At 37.6% G+C, this 27616-nt stretch overlaps 1 protein-coding gene across 3 annotated transcripts in view; it reads left to right on the forward strand.

Moving 5' to 3' along the window:
- Positions 1–27616, forward strand: part of LOC132774511 (cadherin-18) — a 768567-nt gene that overhangs the window by 440772 nt on the left and 300179 nt on the right. For all 3 annotated transcript variants that reach the window (XR_010909825.1, XM_060774682.2, XM_060774681.2), the window contains one exon: positions 6014–6198. The gene's annotated coding sequence lies outside the window, so the exon portion shown is untranslated. The remainder of the gene's footprint in view (positions 1–6013; positions 6199–27616) is intronic.

The following is a 27616-nucleotide window of genomic DNA, read 5'->3' on the forward strand; positions in this document are numbered from 1 at the left end:
GTTGTGCCTTCAAGTCCTTTCTGACTTATGCCGATCCTAAGAAGAACCTATAACAGGTTTTCTTGCCAAGGTTTGCTCAGAGGAGGGTCGCCATTGTTTTCTTTTGTAGTGGAGCGAGTATGATTTGCCCAAGGTCACCAATTGCATTTTCATAGTTGAGTGTCAATTTGAACCTTGGTCTCCTACTGAATATTATTCAAAAGACATGTGAACAGCATAAGATGAAGGAGCAAATGCAACCTTCTACCTATAACAGATCCCAAAGCTCGCCATGGGAACTGTAGTTTTATCCAACCATGAGTGCTCTCTTTGGCAGAGTTCACTAATGACTTGCTAAAACTACAGCTTCTATTATTCCATAGCACTGAGCCATGACACATAAGGTGGTATCAAACTGCATTAATTACACAGTGTAGATGCACCCTTAGGACTTCATCCCACAATGTGAGGGGAAAGTGGATAGAATTGTCTTATCTGCATGACATTTCAGTGGGTTCTGTCTTTAAAGAAAATGGAGAATTTACTCACCACCATCATGTAGGATTGTTCCCTTTCCTCTCCTTTCCTTTTTGGGACATGACTTTCCATGGACTTGTTCCCCTGAAGCCCCTACCGTAAAGGAGACCAGCATCCTTTCCTTTTTGAGACACCACTTCCCATAGGATTATTCTCCTGAAGCCTCTACATGAATGGAGACTAGCACACTTTTAAAAATATGTCTTTCAGTGAGATCCACACTGCCTTTAGAACAATAATGGAAACAGAAGGAGCATTGGCAGACTGCCCTCATACTGAAACAACACAAATAATCTGACAAATCCACCACTTCCTAGAACAAGGAAAAATACACTTTCTAAGCATTTCTATGCACAAGGAAATGAATGGAGCCTGTTTCTGCCCATCTTTGAAATCCTTCCATTTCTACATGCTGCGGCAATGGAGTCCCACAAGCAGCCACTGGAAGCAGTCCTGTGTCATTTGATGGGCTCTGTGGGAGTCTATCTTTGAAATGTGTAGAAACAGGTAGACATGGAGGAAAATTCCATATGACAAGATCCTTAGTTCAAAGAATTGTATTCATTACATTTGTTCAAAAATTAAACTTTCTTGCCCTTTCCTTCTTTTTTTTTCTCTTGAGAAATGAAGATGTTTGAAATATTCTGTTTCTGAAGAATAGGAAACCTTTCAAATTTACTGACTTCCCTCTCTTTCTCAAAACAAATTAATAATAATGTAGTGCAGTATAATTTTCCTGATGGGAAAATACTAGTTTTGCATGATATATACCTGTATATGTAATTGAGATGTTCTGTATATAAAACTATTGGGTCTTTAGACTAAAGCATTATAAGGCATTGGGATTTAGATTGAAGCATTATAGTGCTGGGTGGAGATGGCTGACAGGGAGCTCTGGCGTGGGCTGGTCCATGAGGTCATGAACAGTCGGAAGCAACTGAACAAATATACAACAAAAACTGCTGGGAGAAACTAGAAACCATACCAAAGTGATTTGATCTTTTGTATTTGGGGGTGAAGTGTCAAAAAGTGCAATTTTGGTGGATATGGATCCCAGTACAAAAGATTCCGCCTTTTCCACCTTTGCACTGGTGGTCAGTTGGCCATTCCAGTTCATTGGACATGCAAGGGTGTTTCCTGATGGCAACTTTACCACTTAACTGTTCTACTTTTGTAAATATTAGACAGACTGAAAACAGTCATATCCATCATATTTCCCCATTCATTCATTCTTTCATTCATTGGATTTATGTCCTGCCTGTCTCCCAGAATGGAATTCAAGGATGTAGAAGTACTGTCAAACCTATCTTGGAATATGATTGGCAATATTTTGTAATACAGGCAGCCCCCCACATTTATGAATTTGATTAAATTGCGGGAAAAGATATTCCACCAAAACACTGGGAAGAACATCTTAATGGTATGAGCTGTTCGGCACTGGAATATGCTGCCTCAAAATGTGGTGGAGTCTCCTTCTATGTAAGGAGAGGATATCTGCCAGGAATGTTTTGATTATGTATTCTTGCAATGCTAGGTGACTGTGGTGGTATTTTCCCACTCTGTGATTCTACTATTCTATTACTATTTGCAGATTTGATTAATAATCTTCTATATCCTTCAGTGTAATTCAAGTTTTAGTACTAATCTAATGTAGGATTTAGAAATTCCTAGTGAGGTTAAAACATGTTTCTTTACTTAAATTTTCTCAATTTCCTGAGGGTTCTTTGCCCCTATGCCCCACAAACATGATACTTACCTCTACAAACAGAGGATGAATTCTCCAGCTTACAGATATCAGTTTATTCCCTACAGTTATTGCCCAAAGTCCAAAATCATTGAGGTTCAAGTATGATCTTTAGTTATCCCACTCAGCTTTGGAAGTTTGGACTAACACTTACAGTTTCTCCATTCTCCCCCCCCCCCCCCCAAACACACACAATTGAGCTGAAGCCAAGCCTCAGGCTCAAGCATGCAGATAAGTTCTGATCTCACAGAGTTACAATGAATTTACCCCAATGAAATCCCATCATCCAGAGATTACTATTGATTGTTTAATCAAAGAGTCATCCCCTTACCAACCCTGACATGTATCTGCAAACATTGTTTCCCATGAAACAGTCACTTTCTATGTTAATAAGCTTCCACAAGCGGAAAGGGGTGGTGTGGATATAGAAGAATTCTTCCAATGAAGGGCTTGATTAAGTTTCCTACCATATATTTAACACTGCGGGCCATAATCTGTAGCAATCAGAGCAATGTCTCTTATTTAAACAATGAATGAACTGTGAACCAATAAGACTGTGGATTGTAATTGGTACCAATCAGAGCAATGTCTATTATTTCCAAATGCCTATAAAATGTCAATGTCTTTAAACTTGACATATACCCGATCTGGGAAAATTCCCCTGGCATCCTTCTTTGCCCAACAGAGCAATAAACAATTTCTGACTCTGTCCTCCATCCTGTGTGTCTTCATTGGAATTTATCAGAACTTGGCACACCGGGTAAACCCAGAAATTTTGGACAACACAGTAACTCATTTACCTGATTGTTTCCAGTTCTTCCACTTACCTGCAGTATTTTGTTCACTTTTTAGGAAATAAACCTGCTTTGTTTGAGCCAAAACAGGATGTATAATGTAACAAACAATAAAATGAAATAGTAATGGGCAATTGAATGGCCTTGTTTGTATTTCTGGGGTTATGGCAATACCGCTACACAACTAATTCACAGAAGAAATGCTACCAGCAATAAAGTTGAGGGGCAGAGAACTATACATGACCTAAGAATCTTAAAATATCCTGAAGATGATACTTTGTGTCAGTGCATTCAGTGTTTTCCAACCTTAGAAACTTTTCCTGACCTTCTGAGGCCCTTCAGCTATTTTCACCCAATACTGTCTGTGATTTAGCATTTTGATGTGTAGTGTGGCTCCGTGAAACCCAACCTGTGTGGCAATGGTTGAATCAGAAAGATGTATTTATGCCGTAAGGAGGTTTCATAAAAAAAGAAAGAAATCTCACTGGCCATGTCCAGGCATTGTTCTGAGTCTCCCTTTGCTGACCCAGTTACTTTGACACACTGTCTTAGTACATTTGATCACACCGTCCAAATTCAAGAGTATTTTATGTGAGACAGTATGTGCATGTGTCTTCCTTCTCACCTGATGATCTGGCAGCCAAGTCATTTCTCATGGGATCTAAGAAAGCTGTAGCAAAATTGTCTGGGAGGTAAAATTCAAGAGGAATGGAGAAAATCAAGAAGACACATAGATACGTGCACAACATTTAGGGGCTCCAGATACTCCCATTTTTCTTCTTCCCACAACCATTTTATTTATGTAGACGTCTGAATAATATTATAACATTCATGTTGTGCTGCTCAGTTAAGTTAGAATTTACCTACCTCAGAAATGCATGTATGTACTTCCTATTGAAGTAATTATGCCAAGGGCACTGAGCTAATTACTTGACAACACTTGTGAGGATTTCCTGGGCATGTACTTTTTATCTGTGGTGATGTTGGTTTTTGTATGGAGCTGCATTCCTAACACCTTATCAGAGGAACTTAAAATATTTTGACATGCACGAACAGCCCCAGAAATTACATCTATATTAGATTTCACTTACAGAGTACATTTGTTTTATTGGATATTGTTATTGTTATTTTTAGTGGGATTTTTATTGTTTATTTCTCAACACATGTGACTCTCTTACAATTATTATCTTGTACTCCCATATCAGTGTATTTATCATCATTTAGCAGGAAACTGTTCAGTGAATTGTGTTGTTTTTTGCACATCAAGTGTAAATCTGGTTTTTCTTGAAGTCAGTATAATTTAGAAGGCTTACAACTTTGATTTTGAATTTGAGCAAGTTTTTCAGATGGCTGATCATAATCAGAACAGGATCTACTAATACTGAAGCAGAAGTCATGGAAATGCAACTCTCAAATTGCAACTTGCGTTTTAAGCTAGTATTCTGGAGAGGCTACAGATGACCATCCCTAATCTCTATTTTAGAAGTGGTTCATCAAGTTCTCAATCAGAGATTACATGCTACCTAATTCCAGAACCAGTCCACTGCATTTTGCTGCCTTTTATTGTCAAAGTGCATGATATCCCAGGTTAGAGAGCTTAGTTTGACTAGTGAAGAAGAAAATAAAACTGTAATTTGTGAGAGTCAAAGTCTGTTCCTTGAGGCAGCTATCTCAGGCTGTACCCACACTGCAGAAGTATAGCAGTTTAACACTACATTGCCTGTGTGATGCTTACTTACTTCCCACATTTCTAACCCAACCTTCTCAACCCCTGAGGGTGGACTCAAGGCAGCTTACTCTGGCAACAATTCAATGCCACAAGATAATACAAATATAAATAAATATAACAATAGTTTAAAACAGTAAATAGAACGTTAATTTAAAAACACATTAAAAACATTGTCATCAACCCATATAGCCAATTCCAGTCCGATTCAGTTTCCAAAGTGCTGTCATGCTTGCTGTCCAAAAGCCTGGTCCCAGAACCACAATTTAACCTTCTTTCTGAAAGAAAGGAGGGAAGACGCCGACCTGATCTCACTGGGGAGCAAGTTCCACAGGTGTGGGGCCACCGCCGAGAAGGCCTTGCCCCTCGTCCCCACCAAGCTTGTTTGTGAGGCTGGCGGGACTGAGAGCAGGGCTTTCCCGGACAATCTTAAACTGCAAGGTGGGACATAGGGGGAGATACATTCGGACAGGTAAGCTGAGCCAGAACCGTATAGGGCTTTTATAGGTTTTAATTGTGCTCGGAAGTGGACCAGCAGCCAGTGGAGCTGATACAGAAGGGGGAGGGTGATATGCTCCCTGTATGTCACTCCAGTAAGTTGCCCTTTGGACTAATTGAAGCTTCCAAACAGTCTCCAAAGCAACCCCACGTAGAGCGTGTTGCAGTAGTCTGTTGCAGTAGTCTTGCCTTTCTCTGTCAGAGAGCTCTGGTATCACAACCAACTACAAATTCCAGAATTCCATAGCACTGCAGTGTTAAACTGCTATAATTCTGCAGTGTGGGTACAGCCTGAGATGGCTGCCTCAAGCAACAGACTTTGGCTCTCACAAATTCTAGTATTATTTTCTGCTATAATTCTATAGGATGGGGATATGACTGTTAAAGCAGAATCTAACTGCAATGTAGATGGACTCTTGTTCTACCTAATGATATGGCTGGTCATAAATAATGATTTTTTCCCCCTCCGGTGGAGGAATAAGTTATTGAATTGACAACCTAGAGTTTATGCTCTGCCACTGAATATATAGTCCCTCCTCTCTTTCCTTGGCTCATCCTACAGGCATCCCTTTTACAGTGTAGTCCTTTCTCCTCCTATGTTTACCATTGTCATTTCCTCTTTTTCCTACTTCTCAGTGTGTTCTGAGTTACCCATCTGTGCTTGTCGGCCTCCAAAACATATTGATTGGCTGTTATTAATTATAACCATATTGTTCTTGTCTTTGTTGGTTCCAGGGAGAAGAAGCCATACCATGGTTGACTTGTAACTGAGAGATGCACTCTGTGGCTACTGAAAAATTGGATATATTAATTGTCATCTCCGTTACCTGAGGACTTCAGTAAATTTCATTTATTTCTTCTGGACAAGCTCAATCAAGTGTCTTCTGGTTTTAAGGAATCAGTCTGAAAAGAACACTGTGGTAAGTTGAGGATCTTGGCAAAATAGGATGGGTCAGCTGAATTTCAATCTGAATTTTGAAAATATATGGAAGTTTGAGCTTTTGAGAATGCAGTGGACTAGATAACATGAAACTATGAATGATGAACATGGAATGGCCAGATGATGTTACTGGAAAATGTTTTTAACAAGATGACATCGGTGACCACATGATTTAGTGGTTTTATATATGTTTTTATAATGTTATGTTGACACTTTTATGAATGCATGGCATTGAATCATCCCAATCTGTAACCCGCCTTGAGTCGTCTTATGGTTGAGAAAGGCGGGCCAAAATGTCATAAATAAATAAATAATAAATGAATGAATTTCAGTTTGCTTTCACATAACTCTTTTGGAGTAATTGCTTGTATATTTATTTGTTTACCTAGCATCTGTATACATGGTACTTTGCAAGTGACATGTTTGACAGGCTTATTTTCCAGTGGTTTCAATCTGTGGTCAAGAGCTTGGAAGTAACTTGGCACAAATAATGAATTCCATGCAATTGATTCATTTTTCAATGAGGAAAGTTGAATTACATTGCTTTATGACTGGAGCCAAATGTGAGATCAACTTTATTTTCAGTTTATCTATCTATCTATCTATCTATCTATCTATCTATCTATCTATCTATCTATCTATAAAATTGCAGGCTTCAGGGTCTTATTGTGTATGGGCTTAGGGATATTGTATGATGCTGGTGATGTTCCCCTGACTACTATGGTATGCTTTGTTGATGTTGAAGCAGTGGTGGGGCAAATGGGAGCAGAGCAGAAAGAACTGCAGAAAGCAGAAGTAGGAGGACAGACTCTGGAAAATAGGCCAAGCTGGCTACTGGTGTGACTGGCTTTGTCAGCTATGTTCTCTCCTTGCTTTAACAGTGAGGTAGCTGCAGCAGCTTTATTACAGATGGCACAATGCTTTGCAAGAAGACATTATGTTGGCTGACTTATAGTTTGCTCCACATTTGCAAATGTTCTTTACAGGTTCAGATACGGTGTGTTAGGTCCTCTTTTTCACAAGCCAGTGGTTTTTTTTAATAATAACAAAATTATCCATTTTATTAATTCTTAAAAAAAACCCATTGATGTCATATTTTTCTAAATTGTAACTGTAATGTTCATTTTTTTTAAAAAGGTTAATATTGGAATGGATTTGAGTATACAGATATAATTATAAAGGTTAAAATTGACCTGTTATCTTTTATTAGTTACAAATGTGTTCCTCCTTTTCTCTGAATCTTGGGCATACTAGTGCATGGCCTATGAGCTGACATGGCTGGCAATCTTTTATCAGTGGCAATTTAACTGTAACTGTGAGTTTATTGATTTAATAATTCTAGAAATAGCTGCCAATTTGATGTGAAATCAGCATATAGTGTGTATGCATGGGGGTCAGTTGTTTCTTCACTGTTTGATAACTGGCATAAGAACATGTGATGTAAGGGCAATGTAAATTACTGAATTTGATGTCAAGTCAGGTAATTTAGGCATTAGGTCTTGATTTTCTGTGATCTATTGCGTTATGGTCAATACATGTTCTTTAAATCTGAGGTTAGTAACAGTGGCATGTTTTATAGAGAAAAACTTCTTAAACTGTGGGTTATGAACCCAAATGAGGTTGCCTTAACTGAATGTTGGGGTTGCAAAACGTATGGCAACAGTAAAAAGTTTCTGAACACTACGTAGTGGATGTTTTTGGTATTTATGTACATTGATTAGCAACTGTATGCAGAAAATGCTCATTTTGCTTGTTGCTTTTCTTTTCAGTTTCAGAAATATTTCCTGTCAAATTTTGATTTTATAAAACTAAGCTGGGTTCATAAAGCATCCTGGTTTGAAACCAAAAACATCAGTCACCTGCCATTAAAAGTTCAAGAAGGATTTGTCTGCAACTTGTGAAAGGAGGGAATGGTTAGGAGGATATGGACTGTGTGTATGTATGTAATCAGAGGGAACGTGATAACAATGTTTAAATATTTGATAAAATGTTAAATTGAAGAGGGAGCAAACTTGTTTTCTTCTGCTTTAGAGATTAATACCTGGAATAGTGGATTCAAATTACAGGAAGAGATTCCACCTAATCATTAGGAAGAACTTCCTGAATGTAAGAGCTGTTCAATAGTGGAATATGCTTCCTTGGAGTCTCCTTTTCTGGAAGTTTTTAAGTAGAAGCTAGATTGCCATACATTAGGGCAGTGGTTCTCAACCTGGGGTCCCAGGTGTTTTTGGCCTTCAACTCCCAGAAATCCTAACAGCTGGTGAACTGGCTGGGATTTCTGGGAGTTGTAGGCCAACAACATCTGGGGACCCCACATTGAGAACCACTGTGTTAGGGGTAAATTGATTCTGTGTTCTGCATGGAAGAAAGGGAGTGAACTGGATGATCCTTGTGCCATCCAGCTCTATCTTTCTATGAGATTATTATGGGAACAATAGGGAGGTGGATATGTGTCCATTTCAGGTACCTGGTTCACTCTCCAAAGTAGGATTTTTTAGATTGGCAGTATGGACCCCCAAAACACCCCATTATGGTTCCACAATTTAGGATAAATAAAAAAGAGTCAACAAAGTACATTCTACCAGTTGAGGCTGTTAACCAAACATGCACATGTAGCATGAAAAAATGTTGATGTTCTGAGTCCTGCAGTATCAAGTATTCAGCAAAGATTCAATGCTTTGTGTAAACATAAATGAAAACACATCTCATTAGTATGTAAATTGGATTTCATCTTTAATAAATGATAAAATTAAATGTATACTAAATAGTTATTTTAAAATGCATTTCTTTGTTATTTATTATCAGTAAATGTTTGACTTCTATACCTATTTTATGTACTTATATAACCAGGTCCACATAAACACTTTTCGGGCTAAAAAGTGTTATGAGTGGAAAAACTTTAACCAGCCCTGGTGTAGAGAAAAAAACATATAGTCAAAATGTTAAATAAATTGTTGAAAAAAAATGGTTCCATCTTGAACTATGAATACTTCTGTCAGTCCAGGAGTCTCCTCATTATGGAACCATGAGTGTTAGGAAACCATGATGAGGAGAATCCTAGACAGACAGAGGTATTCATAGTTCAAGCTTAAGTCAGCATAAAATTCACATATGCTCTTTTTTAAAAAAAATGTAGGATGTAGTATTTTCTGTGCAGAAAATAGTATTACTGCAAAAGAAATGCTGTGCCAAAAATGCTGTTTTCTGTGCAGGTTTTTTAAAAAAATTCTCAAATACAGCCTTTTCTTCACAGAAATTACTGCTCCAAATACAGCAATTCGTGTAATGATATTTTCTTCCTCCTTGAGTAGAGTAGAATCTGTGCAGAAAATGCTATTTTCTACACAATAAATATATGAATGTGTGGAATAGTCCTGAACTCAATATAAAACTATATAATCATAAAAGTTTGATAGCTGGGCTATCAGGACCAACCCTGCTAAATGCAGAATTTTCAAATATATTACCCACATCAAGTAGCAGTACTGTTTCTTCTAGAAGACATCAAAAAGAGACTCTATTGTTGATATGCCTTCATTGCCAAGGAATTCCTTCTCATTTTTAATTATACTCTGCTGTTCTGTAACTTCAAATCATTAGATTGCATAGAAGGCTGGAACAGTCAAGAGTTTACATTATTGTGTGAAAGGGCTAGGAAGATCTCCAAACATCACTTTCTTCAACAATTCACACCATATTGTTTTTACTGATGTATTGTGGGCTTGGCCTCATGTAAGCCACACTGAGTCCCTTGGGGAGATGGTAGCAGGGTACAAATAAAGCATTATTATTATTATTATTATTATTATTATTATTATTATATACAGGTAGTTCCCAGGTTAAGAATATGATTTTTTTAGGTTTGTTCTTAAGTTGAATTTGTATGCAAGTTGGAACAGGTACATCTTTTAAGTGTAATTCCTGCTATTTTTTTAAAAAAAAAACGTTTTGGATAGCATAGGTGTTAGAGTTCATTTCTTAAGTAGCAAGCAGTAAGTGGTGCAGGAATCAATGCAGCAGGGTGTGAGCGAAACCACCTGGCCAATATTGTGTGGTTACAGCCAGGGTGGGGCAGCTGCAAGGGGAATAAAGGAACTAAAGTACTACTCCTTGCTGTGAGTTGTTGGAGGTGGGTTGTTGCTGGAGCTGGATTGTTGGAGAGGTGTGTTTGGAGGAGATGGAGGAGTTTGCTGGAAGGAGTTTGGAGTTCCAAAAGGCTCATGTCTCAAAGAGAACATTTGGACTCTCCATGTATATATGTTCTTCTGCAAAACTCTGCAAAAGACAATATCTTGGTCAAAGGCAAAAGGCTTCTGTGTCTGTGAGTGTTTACATTCATCTTCATCACAACAATAGGGAAGGGTTCACACCCCTGTAATGTATGTTTTGTTGATCCATCTTCTCATTTTCTGTCCTTGTGACAGTTGGTTTTTGAAAAATGTGGGTTGTTGTGGAAACAAGGATTGGTGATAAATCTTCAGTGTAGACACCTTTTCCCCATGATAACTCTTACAGGATTGGGTTTCCCTTCCTAGGGGCAGATTAATCTCATTTCCAATTCTTTCACCCCTATTTGTAACTCGGAGTTATATGTAAATTAGATGTTTGTAACTCAGGGACTGCCTGTGGTTACCTGAAAATCTGTGATGCCAGAACCTGTAGGAATGAGTGATATATTCCCACAATAATTTAAATTCGGCAACCTATGAGTACATGCGGTCTTTTTTGCATCCCTCCCAGTACACCCAGCTTAATGTCCCAACATGATTCTATGTTCACTTACGCATATCATAGGTAAGGTCTTTAGTGGAATTTTAAAGTATATCTACTGTTTTACCTAATTTCCCATTTTCAGAATGTAGGTTGTCATAAACATTTATAATAGATAATTTGGAAAAAGATAACACTCTGGAAATAAAGAACTGAGCTGTGTCAAACTTGTATTTGCCTTCCTGGTTTATTCCACATAGAAGTGATGGATGGCTTTTGAGTAAAAGGTGAAAGACTATTCACAGGGGATACTAAAGTTCACCAAACAAGTGCTGAGAATAGACCATCTCCACATTCAATATCAGGCTGTACAAATCTCTTTGGGAATGAAACCAAATTGAACTGGTGTCAAGGTTGTTCTAGATGAACAGGCTGAAGTTCTTTAAAGAAAGGGAAATCAGATGCAAAAAAGTGAAAAATGATATGAAGAATCTGTACTATGGATTACTCAGTTTGCTCAACTTTGGCTATATATTAGGCTTGGGCAGTTTCGTTCGTTAATTTTGTAATTCGTTATTAATTCGTATTTAAATTAGCTTACGATCCAATATTTAGCCATGCAGGAATAGTGTGAGGAGTAAATTAGATTCGAAACAATGTTTTCAATTTATTTTGTAATTATTTTGTAATTATTTCGTAATTATTTCGTAATTATTTTGTAATTATTTTGGCATGTCTGGTGCAAGTTTTATAGTTGTTGTTTGTTTTATCACACCAACAGTCAACAACAGAGGGAGAGGAAAGCTTCAGAAGTTCCCCCTGTCCCATTTGGAGGTTTTTTTTAGCATATTGTGCAATTGCGTCCGCCATTAATGAATTGATTCGTAATTATACGAAATTTCGTATATTTCGAAATTTTTAAAAGGAAAATTTCGGAATTATTAAAAAAACGAAACGCAAGGGCCCCCTAAAAACAAAACGAGTTTAGAACCAAATTTTTCCATGGTTACCCAAGCCTACTATATATCTATAACATCTAATTCTGTAACATATAGGAAATATGTTTTTTCTTATTATAATGCAAATCTAATTTTAATGATTGAACATATATACTGTATTGGGAGAAAGGTAGGATAAAAATAAAGCAATAAGTTAATAAATATATACATTGACTAGCTGTCCCCTGCCACGCGTTGCTGTGGCCCAGTCTGTTGATCTGGAAAATAAAGTAACGAGAAAGTGTTGCTTTCTAATATATGTAATTTCTTTATGCTTGTGGGTAAACAGTATTTCTTGTTGTTTCTTTGTCAGTGTTGATGTGGAGAGTGTCTGGTTTGCCCACCCTGGAACATTCAACATATCATTGTCCTTCTTTAAGGGTCCCTTTCAAATCTATGATACTAGATCTGTGTGTGTGCGAATCATATCTATCTTTCTATCTATCTATCTATCTTGATGGCTGGAGGACTTTGTCAGGAGGACTTTGATTACATTTTCTTGCCCTGATGAAGGGAGTTGGACTGGATGGCCTTAAGTATTTTCTGTTGGTCATGGAGGTCTGTGTGAGAAGTTTGCCCAAATTCTGTCATTCGTGGGGTTCAGAATCCTCTTTGATTGTAGGTGAACTGTGAATCCCAGTGACTACAACTCCCAAATGTCAGGGTCTATTTTCCCCAAACTCCATCTGTGTTCATATTTGGGCGTATTGAGTGCTTGTGCCAAGTTTGGTCCAGATCCATCATTGTTTGAGTCCACAGTGCTCTCTGGATGTAGGTGAACTACAACTCCCAAACTGAAGGTGAATGCCCACCAAACCCCTCCAGTATTTTCTGTTGGTCAGGGGAGTTCTATGTGCCAAGTTTGGTTCAATTCAATCGTTGATGGAGTTCAGAATGCTCTTTGATTGTAGACAAACTATAAATCCCAGAAACTACACCTCCCAAATGACAAAATCATATATTTTTTGAGTGATGGTCACTCCTTGTGCTGTGAGATGTTTTGTTGCCAAATTTGGTGTGATTTCGTTCATTGGTTCTTTTGTTTTTAAGGTACTCATTATGCACAGAGCATTTTTTTATATATAGATGTACAGAACAAGATCTTTCGAGTAGTATAAAGCAGTAGATAGATGCTATTCTGTATCCCTGTTTAAAAATGTCTTGTGCTTAAGGCAGAAGTTGTAAAGCTAAATCATGGAGCATAATAAACCTTGAATAAATAAATCCTCCATAAATTTTTTCCAAGCCTTTTGCTAAGGCTGAACTGTAATATTACCTGTCAGTGACTTCTAGTAATCATTACATCAAAACTCTCTTTTACTTGCTCAGAGTTACATTAATTCCATTATCTGTTGTTCCCTTCTCAGATCAATAATACACAATGTTTTGCTATTTCATATACTTTTCATAAACCTAAAAGCAGGCAAAAAATGTCTTCAATTCTATTTACTATTTTATGCATTTTCTAGAGTTCTTAAATTGTTTTTTGAGGTGTACCACAGAAAATTAGTGAAGCTGATGTGGTGTAGTGCTTTGAACAGTCGACTATAACTCAGTCATAGAAACCCACTGAGTAACCTTAGACAGGTTAAACTCTTGAAAATAAGAGTTTTAAATACTTTCTTTAAGTTTAAAGAATTTCAAATACTTTCTTCCATCTGGATAAGAGTATAGGATTTTTTTCATTTTCCAATATTTTCTTTTTGTTGCACAAATTCGTTTGTACAAAAATGATTAGAAGTTGAGAATGGCTAGATGTAAAGACAGCTAATAAATAAACAACAAAACAGCAGCAAATAGGTGTGCAAATAGGTGTTGAATGATGGGAAAGCAATAGAAGAAGATACAACACTTTTAATACTCTTCTTTCACCTTGGAAATATTCATGTGAGAAATAGTAAGGCCCTTGTCTTACCGGATAGTCCTTGGTTTGTTTTAAAGCAGCTACAAGGGCCAATATTTCTGCACTAATGAGGGTTTGGATTAGATGGCCAGCAGTTCTGTGAATAGATTTGAGAGAGACCAAAAGAAGTAGGTTCAAAAAGAAGTGAGGTGTTTTTGCCCCTTTGAGTGTATATATGATGGTATCTCTGTATTGAATATATTCAATAGCTCTTTGTTTACTTTCAGCAATTCCTTTGAATATATCTCAGCTTCACAATCTTCAAACATTTTATGCCAGCTGCTGTATTTCATTCCAGGCTCTTTTTCAAATCACAAGCAAATGGATTGAATAGAAACACAATTTGTAGTAAAGTCTTATTATATACTTATCACAGAGATGTGCATGTTGCTTCTTTGGGCATTATTTTTATGTATGTATTTATTTGCTTGCTCTCTTGCTGAGAAAGGAGAGAATGGTACACCTCCTGTCACTTATACTATGATAAAAATACATTTATGTCTACAAATAAACCTTTACTAAACTCTGTTGTTTGCTGTGTGACATCATGCCACTTCTCCTCCAACTCTGCTTTATAATTTTGATTGATGAAGTTCTGGAAGAATACAAAATGTGATTCTGCTTTATGAGTAACATTATGTGGATTTATGGACATATATTGGAAATTATGCATTCTTGACTCTAAGAATGAACACCCATCTCTCGCCAGAAGTCCTTCATGAAAGTGAAGGTCATAGTTCAAGAAATGAAATATTTCTTGATGGCGCAAACAAGAAAGCCAGCAAGCCATAGTGGCTTGAGTATTGGACTATGACTCTAAAGCAGAGGTCCTCAAACTAAGGCCCGAGGGCTGGATAAGGCCCTCCAAGGTCATTTACCTGGCCCTTGCTCAGGGTAAACCTAAGTCTGAAATGACTTGAAAGCACACAACAACAATAACAAACCTATCTCATCAGCCAAAAGCAGGTCCACACTTCCCATTGAAATACTAATAAGTTTATATTTGTTAAAATGGTTCTTCATTTTAATGATTGTATTGTTTATAGATTTTTTTTTGCACTACAAATAAGATATGTGCAGTGTGCATAGGAATTCATTCATGTTTTCTTCAAATTATAATCTCCCCCCCCCCCCAACAGTTTGAGGGACTGTGACCTGGCCCTCTGTTTTAAAAGTTTGAGGACTCCTGCCCTAAAGGATAGGAATTCAACCCCCACTCAGAGATTAAACCCTACTTGGGCAAATTACATACTCTTAGCTATAGAAAACTCAATGATACGTTGCCTTAGCATTGCTATTTGTCAAAATCCAGTTGAAAGCATACAAGAAAAATCCTATCTTCTAAGGTGGATCAGAAAAAAGAGGTGTTTGTTGGTGGACTTGATAAGTCATCATGTTGGTGTCTTCGGTACATCATGGATCGTGGCCTCTGGTAGACAGCTTATGTGACATCTTATGTGGTCAAAACACCAATGCTTCTATCCAGTGCAACAGAGAATTATCTACTATCATGACATATCTATTCTTCTTCTGGAACTTGATAGTCCAAGCTCTTTCATCCATAGAACCTTTCAAGATTACCTCAGTGATTTTAGATCAGGTATGGGCAAACTTCAGTCCTCCAGGTGTTTTGGACTTCAACCTTCATAATTCCAAACAGCCTACCATCTGTTAGGAATTGTGGGAATTGAAATGTTTGCCCATGGCTGATTTAGATGCACCAGATTTTTGTCCCTGTTCCCATAATTCATAATCACTGATTAAGAGAATATATACTCTGTTGTGTAGCACCAAGCTTTAAGCATGGTTCTTGATAGTTCTGCTTCTGTGTGTCACAATCATCCAAGTATCTTCTTTCTGTGTTCTAGAATTGCCACACTCCCTAGACACTTCTCACGTGTCTTGCTCTATCAAAAATGTTTACTTTACTCTTTCTTTTTGTCATTTTATTGGTTTTCTTAGAATACATCGATACATCAATACCTTCAATACTCTTATATTCTGTCCTCAATTCGTTACATCAACCATAGGCGTATATATATCTTGTATACTTTTTTTCCACCTCTGTGCCCCCCCCCCCTTCTGAGCCACTTCAATTTGCATTCTCTTTCCAAAATGTCATTTCTTCTTGTGGAGGTAATTTCCCGTCTACTACTTTTAAGCCATTCTCAATAAATTTTCCCAAAACTTTATCAAAATCATTTTCCTTCCATATCCCTTTCCTGACTTTTAACCTACATGCCAATTTATCATTTATTGTTATTTTCCATAATTCTTTATACCATTCTTATATATATATATATATATATATATATATATATATATATATATATATATCCTTTCCAATTCTTCGCTATCACTAATCTTGATGCAGTTAACATGTTATCTATTGCATCTTTCTCTGTTTTTTTTCAATTTCTTAACATTATATAGTGACAACAATGCAATGCTTGCACTTTTCCCTATCTTCATATCCATTATAGCTTCTATCTCTCTAAAATACCTTCCCCCAAAATTCATTTACATATTTACATTGCCACCACATATGTATATAAGTACCCACCTCCTGGCAACCACTCCAACAATTTTTTGTGGTATTCCTATTAATATTTGCAATCTTTACTGGTGTTAAGTACCATTTCCAAACCAATTTGTAATAATTTTCTTTAACACGTATCAATAAGTTATTTAAATATCTTTGATCCCATAATTGTACCCAATCTGCTTCTTTTATTCTAATCCCTAGGTCTTCCTCCCATATCTCTCTTAATGTTACGTCCCTTATTTTTTCCCCTTAATATCGATTATTACCTTATACCATTTGCTAGTTATTCCTTTCAGCTTGTGGTATCCTCCCGTAGCTCTTTCTTTTTGTATCATTTGTTCAACTTGTGTAAGTTTGCCTCCTTCCCTATTATTTTTATCCAATTCTTGATCCATTGCTCTAATTGTAAGCAATGGAACCATGAGAGTTTAATATCTCTAAATTCTCTCAATATAGTTTCTTTCCTCATATTTGCTTTTATCCAATCTCCAATATTCTTTCTGAAAAAGCTTCCTCCTCCCTGATAAGTTCAAGAGTAGATATAAAGGCCTCAGGCTGATGCACCTTCTTCTCCAAAAGGGCAACTAGCTTGCTCTTGCTGCAAGTATAGAATGGCAGTCCTCTGGCACTGCAGCAACCCTCTCCATCTATGTTCATTATCCTATATAAGTAACAACATAACTGTCAAGGCTTCTAAAGCCACCCACTGAGTGCCCTCAAATGATCTTTTTTCTATTTCTGTTTTATGAGTGCCAAAGATGGAAGGAGCATTTGGCTCCACCCAATCAACTCTGATTCAACAGAGTTGGTCCTTGGTGCTCAACATGAAAAAAAATAGCAAGATGAAAAAAAATGGCACCCTGCGGTGGTGAGCTTTTCTCTCCTAGGAAGAGAGGTTGTATCAATCAACCTTTTTGATATCTCAGTCTTGAAATCTGTGGTTTGTGTAAGTTTGTAAATAATAATATATTTATTAATATTCCATTACATAACAATCATCATTCATTTGATAGACATTTGCAGTATATTGATACAGTTACTATTTCCCTATGGAATAAATATTATATATATTTTAAGATATGCTTCAGTAAATTCATGCTGTTCAAGTCCATTAGGGTACACTGATGATGGATGTGAGGATCAGAGATGTACATTTTAATGAATATTCATTAAGTGTGTTATTTCCCATATCTGTCTGATAAAATATTCTAGCTTTTTAGTATTCCAGCTTACATGTTGCATAACAGGAATGTTTCCTGTAATTGGGATGAACAGGAGGCTATATTTGGGATGCAGTACAAGTAGGAAATGCTATTGGAAAAGACTGTTAGACAAAAGATAGCAGCACTGGGCTGCAGACAGCTGAGGATATACACAACAGAATTGAGAGTCCCAGCAATATTGGTATTGAGTTGAAATAAATCCTGGGGCCAACTCAAAATTTGGTCAGATTGTGTGATCCGGTTCTGAAGAGAAATAAGTTGAAGCAACAATTAGGATGTAGTAGACAGATAAATAGGGAAGCAAACAGATAAGGAAGTCAGTTGGCAAGAATATCAACAGAAGAACTTGCTGCCAAGAAGTAATAACTAGGAAGCAATGTCTTAGAAACCCACAGTAATGATTTTTACCTGTGTAAAAAAATGTCCCAGTCTTAAACCTCAATCATTGCTAATCTCTAGAATATATGAGGCTGATAGGCCTGCCTAAGGCTGGATCTACATTGCCCTATATCCCAGGATCTAATCCCAGATTATCTGCTTTGAACTGTATTATAGGACTCTACACCTCTATAATCTGGGATCAGATCATGGGATATAGAGCAGTGTAAAAGGGGCTCAAGTATGAAGTCATGCTAAAATCTGGGAGAGCAATGTTACCTGTTGTGCTTCTATTTTATTTATTTCATGTTATTAATATTACCACTACTATTGCTGTTTGCCCCAAATTATCCTGACTCTTCTTCCAGGGCTGGCAGTTTTGCCATGTTTTGGCCCTATTCTATTTGAGGTCAGGATAAGACAGTCACGGGCAAACTTTGGCCCTCCAGGTGTTTTGGACTTCAACTCCCACAATTCTTAGTAGCCAGTAAACTGGCTGGGATTTGCCTGCCAACCCCCGAAATAACGAGACCACACACCAGTATTTTGGTTTAAAATATGGGCAACTTTTATTTATTGTTACCTGTTTAACTTTGAATTGATCTCAATCTATGGATCTTGAACTTGGTGGCAAAGCTGAGGTAGCCTCCCTGTCCAGCTTACCTCTCGGCTAGTTAGGGCAAAACACCCAGGTCCCCTGGACACCCAGTCTAGGCAACCCCTGAAGGAAATGTGTCAGTGAAATCTCTCTCAGTGTATCTGAGACCATATTTTCTTTATTTCTAGGCCATTATAATTCCCCTCACCTCATCAAATTGAATCTTAGGTGAGTGTTTTAGTTAATGGCCTTCCCCCCTGAAGTGGATGCCTTGGGTGTATACCAATTTTTAGTTTTTTATTGTGACCACCTATTTAATGCCACACCATCCCAATTTGCCCTGTAACAGTATAAGGTAGGCAAAAACCCCTCCTAGAACATAAGAGGGAAAAAATTCCTACCCCGCCCCCTAATGGCAACCACATATACTGTTTAATGGGTGGGAGTGGTGGGCCAATGCTCGACTTTAGAATGAGGAAGAGGACCGGCCAGAGCGGAGAGCCTGGCTCCGCCCCCTTTCAGAAAGTTCCAACCAGAACTAGGATTGTCTCTTCGAGGGTGGAGGCAAACCCCTCCCCCTCCACAGTTGCGCTGTGGATGGAAAGCTTCTTGTGGGAGTTGAAGTCTAAACACCCAGAGAGTCGAAGTTTGCACATGCTTGAGATAACAGATAAAACAAAGAAGTAAAGTCTTCCTTAACCAGGCCAGAGAGTCCCAGATCAGAGAAGATTATCACCCAAACTCCTGCGTATTGACCATACCATCTCTACCACAACCATCATGATAATTGTCATTATTTACTTTTATGCCTACCTTTGATCCTTATGCTATTTGGAGGGCATAGAGTCATTTTAATATATTTGCAATGTGTTCCCTGTATCCACATATTTTCTATCTATGAATTCAACATTCTATGAACAGAAAAAATATAAGGGAAAACCTCCCCAGTGGGGAATGTTTAATCACTTCCCCACGTCACTTGCTCTATAATGGCATTTGGAGGCAAAAAGGACAGCAGGGAGGTCCAAGGTCTAGGGATAGCAACCATGAAAAAAAGAGAAAAGAAATGTGTGCTGCACATATGACGACAGGTGCTGCTTGCTTGACACACAGATGCATTTTAAAACCACCTAAAATAATTAAATTTGTCATCTCAATTACATGTGTATATCCTTAGGTTCAGTGTAGTGCTACCTGAATCTGTACCAGATAAGGTCCTTGAGAAGCAGGAAAGTGTTTCCAATCTTAGAAAAAATATTTGTTCCTCACAGTTCTTATGTGATTTGAAGGCTATGTAACTCACAGGAATAGCCATTTGTTGTTTATAATTAATTTGAAGAAGAGGAATGTCTACAGTAAACCTATCATCTATTTCTATGGAAACTGAAATAACAAGTGTTGGATTGTATAACGTTCTATTCAGGGTTTAGAAAAGTAAGCAAAAGTAAGTAGTTAGGCTTAGTTTGTGGAAAGTTCAAATTCAGTACTTCAGCTGCAGGCTATAAAAGTCAGTATTACAAAGAAACATTGATGTTTATTGTAGCAGTTGTTTACGTTGAGGTTCAGGTTTTGAATTCTTATGCTAATATTCTCTGTGATGTCTAAAATATAGATCATTGGTTCGGGGATGAATTCTCCTGTAGGATATTCCATATGCAGATATTATGTGCATAAGTCCACATTGCAAAAAAGAAAATGAAGATGTTCTCCTATGGCACTATATTATTTGTTGATAATAATTGTGATAGTGTCAACAGGAAAGTTTTATTTTTACCAGGCATAACTGCTATCTTCATTCATTGAGTAAAACTGTAACACCATTCATTCCTCCTTGTTTGTAACTCCCAGTGAAACAATTCAGACTTATTTGTAAGTAAATCATAGAAGTAAAACTGCTCCAGTCCAACTTATGTATCTCCCTCTATGAACCAGTGCCTAAATTAAGATCTTCCAGGAAGATCCTGCTCTCAGCCCCACCAGCCTCACAGGTGTGGCTGGTCAGGGACAAGGGACAGGGCCTTCTCAGTGGTGGCCTGATGCCTGTGGAACTCCCTCCCGAGTGAGATCAGATTGATCTCCTCCCTCCTGACCTTTAGTAGACAGCTAAAGACCTGGCTGTGTAACCAAGCATTTGGCCCATCATAGGAATATTTAAAGTTAAAGTGAAAGTTGAAAGTGCAATGACCCAGGACTGTTTACAACAATAGCTATGTCTCTGTGTGATAGGTGATGTTATTTTATATGATGTGTTGAATAATGTTTAATGTTTTATTAGATGAGGGTCAATTTTAATGTTTTATACTGTTTTATCGATGGCATTGAATTGCTGCCAACATTGTGAATCTCCCTGAGTCCCCTCCGGGGTTGAGAAGGATGATATACAGATAACACAAATAATAATAAATAAAATAATTACAGTGGAATAAGCATGCCATCCTAATTTCAAATCCTGTGCCTTTGTTCTTAGGGTATGATCTTTGCAATTAACACAATGGTTCTCAATGTGTGGGTCCCCAGATGTTTTGACCTTCAACTCCCAGAAATCCTAACAGCTGATAAAACTGGCTGGAATTTCTGGGGGTTGTAGACCAAATCACCCAGGGACCCACACATGGAGAACCACTGAATTGACAAAACAAGTAAAGATATCATTTGCTGATTCAATGAGCAAAATTATGCTAGTTTCCCTTTCTGGACACCGCTGTGCATTTCCATTAGGAATGTTGTCCTGGAACCCTGTGGGAATTGGTGCTTTCCCAACATTCACGATGGCATTAAGCTATTTGTTCTTCCTGCCAAATCATGCATTATATCGTGGACAGGCAAATTTTAGCTCTGAATTTTTAGCAGACAGAAAACAGCTTTTGTCTTTCAAGAATCTGCTTCACGCCTCACTGCTAACTGAGAAGATAACAGATACTTAAGCATTTATCATTCATCCTATTCAGCTTTCCATTTGAATCTTGCTTGTTTCCACGTTAGTAGAGAAAGCCTTAACAAATAATTCTGCTCACAGGACCTCTCACTGTGTTTGAAACAGATGCTTAATTTTCGCCCTTAAATCATCCACTGTGAACATCATCTGCAGTTATCACAGGGTTTAAACTGCTGCAAAAAGCTATTCAGATTGTAAGTCCTGGCAGTGCAAAAGTTATGAAAAACAGGTGGAGTATTTATTGTTGCTCCCCCTCCTTCCAGAAGCAGTTTTTGAGCAATAGATCTTCATTGTATTGCCCATGTGTCATGATTGATATTGTGATGACTGCATTTGCTTAATTTTCTCAGAATTACATTTTAAAGCTTTGTGAATGTTAACATGTTCAAAGGTATTTGTAAAGGTACATTTCTCATTTGGTGATTGTAACTTTTGGCACTGCATGCCGAAGGCCACCACCCACCCGGATGCAGCAGGAAAAGAGATGGGACTTTTCTTTCTGCATTTCCATTTTGATACCTCAAGCCTTTTTTTTTTCAAATATGTGATTTGTGCATTTAGTTAAATTCTTCAAAAATTACTGTGACACCCCACTGGTCACTTCTCTCCAGGATTAAGGAAGCACACTTTGGGTTCGGGCAGTCAACCAATTTCTAACCCGCCTAATGGAAGCATTGTCTAAACCACATTTTCCTTGCTTGTAACTCAATAAAAAAGAGAGATAAGGTTTATTTGGCATGACTTGTTTTTGACAAATCTATGCTGACCTTTTGTGGGTAAGTACTAACCAATTGTCTCTTTAATTATATGATCCAGAATCTTTCCTGGTACTGATATAAGACTGAATAGGTGGTAATTGTCCTCTTTTTGAAGATGGAGATAACATTTGTCTTCTTCCCATCTGATGCAACTTCCTCTGCTCTCCAGGAATTCTCATAAATAATTGGCAGTGGTTCTGAAGTTACTCCTGATACTCTTTTAATATCCTTGGATATCTGGTTCTGGAGGCTTGCATTCATTCGGATTAGCTAGCTATTCCTATACTTCCTCTTTACTTATTCTGTGTTGAATTTCACCTACTATTTGTTCTACCACATCCTGCCAAAGTTGAGCACTGTTAACCTCTTGGGGGAAGACTGAGGCAAAGAAGGTGTTGATTAGTTTGGCCCTTTCTCTATCCTTTGTTAGCATTCACCATCATCTGTATGCATGGTCTTACCATTTCCTTGTTCTTCCTGTTGGTACACTCATAACCAAAGAAGGCCTTTTAATCGTTTTTCTACCTCTTTAGAGAGCCTGAATTTGTTCCGCTCTTTTGCCTTTCTAACTTTATAGGTACCATTTTTAGCCACTATAATCTACATATGGCATTGACATGATCCAATATGACTTTTGGGGTTTACTGATTCATTTTACTTATTTGTGATATTTAAAAGATCCTCTCATATGTAATGTTCAGAAGGAAAAAAATCAAATTGAATTGAGTTGTAATTAACTTATTTTGGTAACAAATGACTGCTACTGTTGCACTGTAGCCCTAGAGCACCTTTTCACCCAACCCCACACAATGTTCAAATAATCCAATAAGTAAACGTTTATTAATGAATAAGTGCAAAGTGAAAAAGGCAAGTGAAAAAAGAAGCAGGAAAAGTACAAAAAGCAATCCCCAACAAGATCTGGAGTTCATCAGCTTTTGAACCAAGGCATCAAAAAGCAACCCACCGAGACTTGAGTTAGCATAAAGCAAAAGAATCCTTAATTAGGGGTATTGTTCAAAAGTTATATCTATAAACATGAAAACAGGAATGCAAGAAAGTCAAAGCCTCCAAGAACATGAAGTCACAAACAGGAATCAAACCAAGAATCTTGAAATACAAGAATCAGGAATTCAGGACTATAAACTCGGAGCTGTTTCTCCTTTTTAAAACATTGTTCCCACTAAAGGCCTGAGAGCCCAGAAACCACTTAAAAACCCCCAATCCCTCCCATAACATCACTTCACACACACCTGCTGTTAATCTCCTTATCTCTAATCCTCTGAGAAAAACAAGGGTTTTTTTTAACGTTTTGCCTCCTAATCTCCAACCTGGAACAACCTTCATCTCTCACAATCCCACTCTAGCCTATTCTCAAGGAAATTTATATCACTTTCTCCTGTTGCCTGGAAATGGCCTGGAGATTCCAAAACATCTCCCTCCAGACCCTTGCTATCTTCCATAGACTCCTCAGAAATTACATGTTGCAACCAATCATCCCCTTCCTGATCCTCTGAGCACTCAGAAAGCTCATCTGATGCTTGCCGGGCTTCAACAGCTACAAAGTCCTGAACTGAGAAGAACACCTGTAGGGGTGTAGGTATGGGGAGAGCAAAATGAGGGTATTGCCCCTGAAATAAGAATTCTGCCACCTCAATTATGTTTGTTTTTCAGCCACAAAATTTCTAGCATTGCAGTAACTTGAGTTCATTTTACAGGGGGCACAGGGAGCATTGCAAAAAAGTACAAAGAATTGTCAATACCTCAAGCAAGAAATGGTAAAAGTTTTGTGACTGAAGGAAAGTTTCACTTTGGGGACAAAATATTTTTAATAGTGGCAATTACCTTATCTGTATCTATATCCCTAAACACCTTAATTATAAGGTACCTCTTTGCTTTTGCCATTTTCAAATACACAGTGTAAAAAAGCAGAAGCATTAGGAACACAAAGACAATTATTTTGTCACCGTTAATAATTTTTAATGCCAAACAGACATAAAACACTCATTTCCCACAAAGAGGACTGAGAAAAGAAAATCAGGACCATGACTTGCAATGATATGATATGCTGCACATAGTATTCTACTAAGGTCTACCTGTTAGATAGCTTTTTAAAAAGTAATGTAAAAGGAGGGAATGTAGGCGAACATTTTTATTAAATATTTTATTCATCACTCTGAAGGAAAATATTCCATAATCCATTTTCTTTTGGGTCTTGACATCTCTTTAGCTGACATGTAGCCAGTTACAACCCATAAAACATTCATACCCACTGCACATGTGTTTCTCAATGATTCTTTGGTTCCTGACCTGAAGCAGACTTTGGTTCAGATATAAACAAAATAATTAGAACAATCCATGAACAACCCTCTTACTTGGTTCACTTTCAGTACAGCATTTAGTTGTTTTCTTTCTCGGATCTTGTTGCTCAGTGCATGTTATCAGTCACTTAACTTCCTATTTGAGATGGAATTCACTCTTTGAAGTTAGTGATTCTAATAAAAATCAATTTGGCCTCCTTCTGACCCTACTATGGGAAAAGAATTAATGAACAGGTTTTATGATCTTTTTTGCTTCATAATTTTTATTATCAATTTCAAGGAAAGTTAATGTCAAATACTGCATTTTTTAGTGCTTAAGAACATTCAAATGAGTATGAAAAGGCTGCTCATGAACTTTCTTCAGCAAGCCAGAATCGTTTTCCCACAGACATTATATGGAAGATTGCAGCACTGTGTTTTAAGTGCAAGGGGATTGTTAGAAGACAAAATTCCAGGTCCATTTCACTATGATAGGATGCATATCCACTCACACACATGTATCACCTTGCAGTGGAAATGAGCTTCACAGATCACTCTGCATTTCACTAAAAAATATGATCAAAAGTATGCATTGCATATTTACTTCTGATTTGCAATGTGCTACTCAGTGTTGTTTCTAAATACAAGTTTTCCTCATTTAATTGGAGTGGTAGTAGAGGTTTTGTATAGTCACAGACATGCTTACAAAGACCTGCAACTTGTGACCTTATCAGAAAGTCCAGGCAATGCATCTCGTTTCACCTGGCTTCTGCAAGGAAAGCAGGGTGAATCTGTCACCAGAGGTGGCCCTAGGTAATTTTCAACGGTAAGCAAACAGGATTTTGGTGTGTCCCCCCCCCCCCCAACCAATCACTGATATATATTTTCTGTTCGTCGTGGGAGTTCTGTGTGCCATATTTGGTTGAATTCTATCATTGGTGGAGTTCAGAATGCTCTTTAATTTTAAGTGAACGATACATCTCAGTAACTACAACTCGCATATGTCAAGGTCTATTTTCCCCCAAGAGTACCTCAAGAGTGCCCCTGGGCAAAATCAACTATACTGCAAATGCTTACTTTGGGTTGAGCCGCCCCTGCCTGTCACCCCACATACACCTCCCTTTCTGCATACGGGGAAAGCATTGCTCTCTCAGGGAGGCCACCGTGCTGGCTCCTGAATCTGCCATAAATTGTATAGGACTAATTATATTTAACCAGCACTCCATTCCATTTACCCAATCAAAATATCTACCAAGCTGGTACTTGCTTCAAATGGAAGAAAAGTATATGTGCACATATCGTATGTGTGTTTTCTTTCTGTATTAAGAGCATTTAGCAGTGAGGTGGACTGATTGAAATCATGGGATAGGTTGAAACACAATTTCCTGAATGGTTGCATATGCAATGAAATTAGTATGTTCCGATGTTTCATTTCATATAAAACAAGTGAAGAAATTTGCAAATTGAAAAGTTTTGATCCATAGGAGAGCAAACAAACAGACAAACTTGTATATTTTTGTTATTGAGATGATGATTTCATTTATATCCCACCTTTCTCTCAATAATGAGAAACAAGGCAGCTAACAGTACATTGAAAAACAATACAAATTAAAATCATGCAAAATATTAAACATATAAGTATTATTATTATTATTATTATTATTATTATTTAAAAACAATTAAACAATAAATACAGTTAAAAACATTAAACATTTGAATACATTAAAATACTACATACAAGTGTTAGAAACAACACCACATAGCATTAACAGTCCAGTCAATTTCTCAAAACCTGATGGCATTAAAGTATTTTAACTTGCTTTTGGTAGGTGAACAAGGATGGGAGTTCCAAAGCCCAAGAGTAATCATTGAGAAGTCCCTCCTCCTTATCCTCATCCAAACAGTGTGGAAAGAGTTCTTGAGGGCTCATAAAGCATTATATGATTGATTACACAACCTGGACCCAAACTCCTTGGGACTTGGTAGATCATTACCAGTTTTTTAAAATTGTACCCAGAAACTGAGTAGCAGCCACTAGAACTATTGCAATAACAGAGTTGTGTGTTCCTTATAGCTGCCCTGGCTAATCATCTAGCTAATACTCTTTGGGCCAAATGAACATTCGCAGCACTTTTGAAACATTACACTACTCCAGATGGTATGTAACCAAAACATGTATCACCTTGGCCAGATCCAGCTTCTCCAGGGATGGGTGCAGCTTTTACACTAGCTTTATGCAATGTGTAAAATGTGGATAATGCTACCCATTCCCAAAAAACTGGATTTGACCTGATGCAAAACAGCCCACCTTCACCCCACCCCCAATGTATGCTCCACCTATCATGAATATAATCTATCTGAAATAGGGGTCCTCAGACTTTTTAAGCTGAGGGCCAGTTCATGATCTTTCAGATGGGAGTGGGAGGCAGACAGGGTCAGAAAAATGAATGAATTCCTAAACATACTTCACATATCTTATTTGTAGTGCAAACAACATGAAAGAACACAGTATTTAAAATGAAGCACAATTTTAACCAGTATTTCAGTGGGAAGTGTAGACCTGCTTTTGGTCGGTAGAGTCAAGTTAATTGGGATTGTGGTTGTTGTGTCTGTGCCTTCAAGTAATTTCAGTGTTAGTATGGCCCTAAGTCTAACGTTTATAGGTCTGGGTAAATGACCTTGGAGGGCTGCATCAGGTCCACAGGCCTTAATTTGGGGATCCCAAGTCTAAAACAAAGTTGGCATGGGACTAGTGAAATACCTATAGGTGAATAGCCAATGGGTGGGAAAAGTCCAGAAACAGAATGAAGTTGAGATTTACCTTTATGGTTGAACGATGGACTGGAATGAACACTTCCATTTTTGAGGTCTTCCCCTAAGGCCTGTTCTACATTCTGCATCATTATACAGACATAGGTTTTTTGGTTTTTTTTAAGGGATTGAAGCTATTACAGGCATGGCTGTGCTGTATGTCCCATGACTAAGGCATACAAAGAGGGATCCTTGACAAATAGCTGTTGTGTTTTGTAACCTATTGGTAACCTTATCCTGCT

Source organism: Anolis sagrei, chromosome 4 (assembly GCF_037176765.1).
Source record: "Anolis sagrei isolate rAnoSag1 chromosome 4, rAnoSag1.mat, whole genome shotgun sequence".
Lineage (NCBI taxonomy): Eukaryota > Metazoa > Chordata > Lepidosauria > Squamata > Dactyloidae > Anolis > Anolis sagrei.